The sequence below is a fragment of the Mesoplodon densirostris genome, chromosome 8 (genome assembly GCF_025265405.1).
Source record: "Mesoplodon densirostris isolate mMesDen1 chromosome 8, mMesDen1 primary haplotype, whole genome shotgun sequence".
In the NCBI taxonomy this organism is placed as follows: Eukaryota; Metazoa; Chordata; class Mammalia; order Artiodactyla; family Ziphiidae; genus Mesoplodon; species Mesoplodon densirostris.
This window is the reverse complement of record NC_082668.1, coordinates 6,557,903-6,563,902: the sequence shown is the minus strand read 5'-3', so window position 1 is coordinate 6,563,902 and position 6,000 is coordinate 6,557,903.

Sequence of the window (6,000 nt, the reverse complement as noted above, 5' to 3'; positions counted from 1 at the left end):
GTCCTTTCTCCACTGTACATTCCTGCCTCCTTTATCAAAGATAAGGTGACCATATGTCCGTGGGTTTATCTCTGGGCTTTCTATCCTGTTCCATTGATCTATCTTTCTGTTTTTGTGCCAGTACCATACTGTCTTGATTACTGTAGCTTTGTAGTATAGTCTGAAGTCAGGGAGCCTGATTCCTCCATCTCCGTTTTTCGTTCTCAAGATTGCTTTGGCTATTCGGGGTCTTTTGTGTTTCCATACAAATTGTGAAATTTTTTGTTCTAGTTCTGTGAAAAATGCCATTGGTAGTTTGATAGGTATTGCATTGAATCTGTAGATTGCTTTGGGTAGTAGAGTCATTTTCACAATGTTGATTCTTCCAATCCAAGAACATGGTACATCTCTCCATCTATTTGTATCATCTTTAATTTCTTTCATCAGTGTCTTATAATTTTCTGCATACAGGTCTTTTGTCTCCTTAGGTAGGTTTATTCCTAGATATTTTATTCTTTTTGTTGCAATGGTAAATGGGAGTGTTTCCTTGATTTCACTTTCAGATTTTTCATCATTAGTATATAGGAATGCCAGAGATTTCTGTGCATTAATTTTGTATCCTGCAACTTTACCAAATTCATTGATTAGCTCTAGTAGTTTTCTGGTAGCATCTTTAGGATTCTCTATGTATAGTATCATGTCATCTGCAAACAGTGACAGCTTTACTTCTTCTTTTCCGATTTGGATTCCTTTTATTTCCTTTTCTTCTCTGATTGCTGTGGCTAAAACTTCCAAAACTAGGTTGAATAAGAGTGGTGAGAGTGGGCAACCTTGTCTTGTTCCTGATCTTAGTGGAAATGGTTTCAGTTTTTCACCATTGAGGACAATGCTGGCTGTGGGTAGTCATATATGGCCTTTATTATGTTGAGGAAAGTTCCCTCTATGCCTACTTTCTGCAGGGTTTTTATCATAAATGGGTGTTGAATTTTGTCAAAAGCTTTCTCTGCATCTATTGAGATGATCATATGGTTTTTCTCCTTCAGTTTGTTAATATGGTGTATCACATTGATTGATTTGCGTATATTGAAGAATCCTTGCATTCCTGGAATAAACCCCACTTGATCATGGTGTATGATCCTTTTAATGTGCTGTTGGATTCTGTTTGCTAGTATTTTGTTGAGGATTTTTGCATCTATGTTCATCAGTGATATTGGCCTGTAGTTTTCTTTCTTTGTGACATCCTTGTCTGGTTTTGGTATCAAGGTGATGGTGGCCTCGTAGAATGAATTTGGGAGTGTTCCTCCCTCTGCTATATTTTGGAAGAGTTTGAGAAGGATAGGTGTTAGCTCTTCTCTAAATGCTTGATAGAATTCGCCTGTGAAGCCATCTGGTCCTGGGCTTTTGTTTGTTGGAAGATTTTTAATCACAGTTTCAATTTCAGTGCTTGTGATTGGTCTGTTCATATTTTCTATTTCTTCCTGATTCAGTCTTGGCAGGTTGTGCATTTCTAAGAATTTGTCCATTTCTTCCAGGTTGTCCATTTTATTGGCATAGAGTTGCTTATAGTAATCTCTCATGATCTTTTGTATTTCTGCAGTGTCAGTTGTTACTTCTCCTTTTTCATTTCTAATTCTATTGATTTGAGTCTTCTCCCTTTTTTTCTTGATGAGTCTGGCTAATGGTTTATCAATTTTGTTTATCTTCTCAAAGAACCAGCTTTTAGTTTTATTGATCTTTGCTATCGTTTCCTTCATTTCTTTTTCATTTATTTCTGATCTGATTTTTATGATTTCTTTCCTTCTGCTAACTTTGGGATGTTTTTGTTCTTCTTTCTCTAATTGCTTTAGGTGCAAGGTTAGGTTGTTTATTCGAGATATTTCCTGTTTCTTAAGGTGGGATTGTATTGCCATAAACTTCCCTCTTAGAACTGCTTTTGCTGCATCCCATAGGTTTTGGGTCGTCGTGTCTCCATTGTCATTTGTTTCTAGGTATTTTTAAATTTGCTCTTTGATTTCTTCAGTGATCACTTCGTTATTAAGTAGTGTATTGTTTAGCCTCCATGTGTTTGTATGTTTTACAGCTCTTTTCCTGTAATTGATATCTAGTCTCATAGCATTGTGGTCGGAAAAGATACTTGATACAATTTCAATTTTCTTAAATTTACCAAGGCTTGATTTGTGACCCAAGATATGATCTATCCTGGAGAATGTTCCATGAGCACTTGAGAAAAATGTGTATTCTGTTGTTTTTGGATGGAATGTCCTATAAATATCAATTAAGTCCATCTTGTTTAATGTATCATTTAAAGCTTGTGTTTCCTTATTTATTTTCATTTTGGATGACCTGTCCATTGGTGAAAGTGGGGTGTTAAAGTCCCCTACTATGATTGTGTTACTGTCGATTTCTCCTTTTATGGCTGTTAATATTTCCCTTATGTATTGAGGTGCTCCTATGTTTGGTGCATAAATATTTACAATTGTTATATCTTCTTCTTGGATTGATCCCTTGATCATTATGTAGTGTCCTTCTTTGTCTCTTCTAGTAGTCTTTATTTTAAAGTCTATTTTGTCTGATATGAGAATTGCTACTCCAGCTTTCTTTTGGTTTCCATTTGCATGGAATATCTTTTTCCATCCCCTTACTTTCAGTCTGTATGTGTCTCTAGGTCTGAAGTGGGTCTCTTGTAGACAGCATATATATGGGTCTTGTTTTTGTATCCATTCAGCCAGTCTGTGTCTTTTGGTGGGAGCATTTAGTCCATTTACATTTAAGGTAATTATTGATATGTATGTTCCTATTCCCATTTTCTTAATTGTTTTGGGTTCGTTATTGTAGTTCTTTTCCTTCTGTTGTGTTTCTTGCCTAGAGAAGTTCCTTTAGCATTTGTTGTAAAGCTGGTTTGGTGGTGCTGAACTCTCTCAGCTTTTGCTTGTCTGTAAAGGTTTTAATTTCTCCATCAAATCTGAATGAGATCCTTGCTGGGTAGAGTAATCTTGGTTGCAGGTTTTTCTCCTTCATCACTTTAAGTATGTCCTGCCACTCCCTTCTGGCTTGTAGAGTTTCTGCTGAGAGATCAGCTGTTATCCTGATGGGGATTCCCTTGTGTGTTATTTGTTGTTTTTGCCTTGCTGCTTTTAATATGATTTCTTTGTGTTTAATTTTTGACAGTTTGATTAATATGTGTCTTGGTGTATTTCTCCTTGGATTTATTCTGTATGGGACTCTCTGTGCCTCCTGGACTTGATTAACTATTTCCTTTCCCATATTAGGGAAGTTTTCAACTATAATCTCTTCAAATATTTTCTCAGTCCCTTTCTTTTTCTCTTCTTCTTCTGGAACCCCTATAATTCGAATGTTGGTGCGTTTAATGTTGTCCCAGAGGTCTCTGAGACTGTCCTCTGTTCTTTTCATTCTTTTTTCTTTATTTTGCTGTGCAGCAGTTATTTCCACTATTTTATCTTCCACCTCACTTATCCGTTCTTCTGCCTCAGTTATTCTGCTATTGATCCCATCTAGAGTATTTTTTATTTCATTTATTGTGTTTTTAATCGATGCTTGATTCGTCTGTAGTTCTTCTAGGTCCTTGTTAACTGTTTCTTGCATTTTGTCTATTCTATTTCCAAGATTTTGGATCATCTTTACCATCATTATTCTGAATTCTTTTTCAGATAGACTGCCTATTACTTCTTCATTTGTTAGGTCTGGTGGGTTTTTATCTTGCTCCTTCTCCTGCTGTGTGTTTTTCTGTCTTCTCATTTTGCTTATGTTACTGTGTTTGGGGTCTCCTTTTTGCAGGCTGCAGGTTCGTAGTTCCCGTTGTTTTTGGTGTGTGTCCCCAGTGGCTAAGGTTGGTTTAGTGGGTTGTGTAGGCTTCTTGGTGGAGGGGACTACTGCCTGTGTTCTGGTGGATGAGGCTGGATCTTGTCTTTCTGGTGGGCAGGTCCACGTCTGGTGGTGTGTTTTGGGGTGTTTGCGGACTTTTTATGAATTGAGGCAGCCTCTCTGCTAATGGGTGGCGTTGTGTTCCTGTCTTGCTAGTTGTTTGGCATATGGTGTCCAGCACTGTAGCTTGCTGGTCGTTGAGTGAAGCTGGGTGCTGGTGTTGAGATGGAGATCTCTGGAAGATTTTCGCCGTTTGATATTATGTGGAGCTGGGAGGTCTCTTGTGGACCAGTGCCCTGAAGTTCGCTCTCCCACCTCAGAGGCACAGCACTGACTCCTGGCTACTCAATTTGGGATGATTTGTTGTCTATTCATGTATTCCACAGATGCAGGGTACATGGAGTTGATTGTGGAGCTTTAATCCGCTGCTTCTGAGGCTGCTGGGAGAGGTTTCCCTTTCTCTTCTTTGTTCTCACAGCTCCTGGGTCTCAGCTTTGGATTTGGCCCCGCCTCTGCGTGTAGGTCGCCGGAGGGCGTCTGTTCTTCGCTCAGACAGGACAGGGTTAAAGGAGCAGCCTCTTCGGGGACTCTGGCTCACTCAGGCCGGGCGGGAGGGAGGGGCACGGAGTGCGGTGCGAGCCTGCAGCAGCAGAGGTCGGCGTGACGTTGCACCAGCCTGAGGCGCGCCGTGCGTTCTCCCAGGGAAGCCGCCCCTGGATCCCGGGACCCCGGCAGTGGCAGGCTGCACAGGCTCCCGGAAGGGCGGTGTGGACAGTGACCTGCGCTCGCACACAGGCTTCTTGGCGGCGGCAGCAGCAGCCCCAGCGTCCCACGCCCGTCTCTGGGCTCCGCGCTTTCAGCCGCGACTCGCGCCCGTCTCTGGAGCTCCTTTACGCGGCGCTCTTAATCCCCTCTCCTCGCGCACCAGGAAACCAAGAGGGAAGAAAACGTCTCCTGCCTCTTCGGCAGCTCCAGAGTTTTCCTGGACTCCCTCCCGGCTAGCTGTGGCACATTAGCCCCCTTCAGGCTGAGTTCTCGCCGCCAGCCCCAGTCCTCTCCCTGCGCTCTGACCGAAGCCCGAGCCTCAGCTCCAGCGCCGCCCGCCCCGGCGGGGGAGCAGACAAGCCTCTCGGGCTGGTGAGTGCCGCTCGGCACCGCTCCTCTGTGCGGGAATCTCTCTGCTTTGCCCTACCCAGGTATGTGGGGAGTTTCTTGCCTTTTGGGAGGTCTGGGGTCTTCTGCCAGCGTTCAGTAGGTGTTCTTTAGGAGTTGTTCCACGTGTAGCTGTATTTCTGGTGTATCTGGGTCTTGTTTTTGTATCTATTCAGCTAGTCTATGTCTTTTGGTTGTAGCATTTAATCCATTTACATTTAAAGTAATTATCGATATGTATGTTCCTATTAACATTTTCTTAATTGTTTTGGGTTTGTTATTGTAGGTCTTTTCCTTCTCTTGTGTTTCCTGCCTAGAGAAGTTCCTTTTGTTGTAAAGCTGATTTGGTGGTGCTGAATTATCTTAACTTTTGCTTGTCTGTAAAGGTTTTAATTTCTCTGTCGAATCTGAATGAGATCCTTGCTGGGTAGAGTAATCTTGGTTGTAGGTTTTTCCCTTTAATCACTTTAAATATGTCCTGCCAGTCCCTTCTGGCTTGCAGAGTTTCTGCTGAAAGATTAGCTGTTAACATAATGGGGATTCCTTTTTATGTTATTTGTTGCTTTTCCCTTGCTGCTTTTAATATTTTTTCTTTGTATTTAATTTTTGACAGTTTGATTAATATGTGTCTTGGCATGTTTCTTCTTGGATTTATCCTGTATGGGACTCTCTGCACTTCCAGGACTTGACTATTTCCCTTCCCATATTAGGGAAGTTTTCAACTATAATCTCTTCAAATATTTTCTCAGTCCCTTTCTTTTTCTCTTCTTCTTCTGAGACCCCTGTAATTCGAATGTTGGTGCATTTAATATTGTCTCAGAGTTCTCTGAGATGGTCCTCAATTCTTTTCATTCTTTTTTCTTTATTCTGCTCTGTGGTAATTATTTCCACTATTTTATCTTCCAGGTCACTTATCTGTTCTTCTGCCTCAGTTATTCTGCTATTGTTTCCTTCTAGAGCATTTTAAATTCCATTTATTGTGTTGTT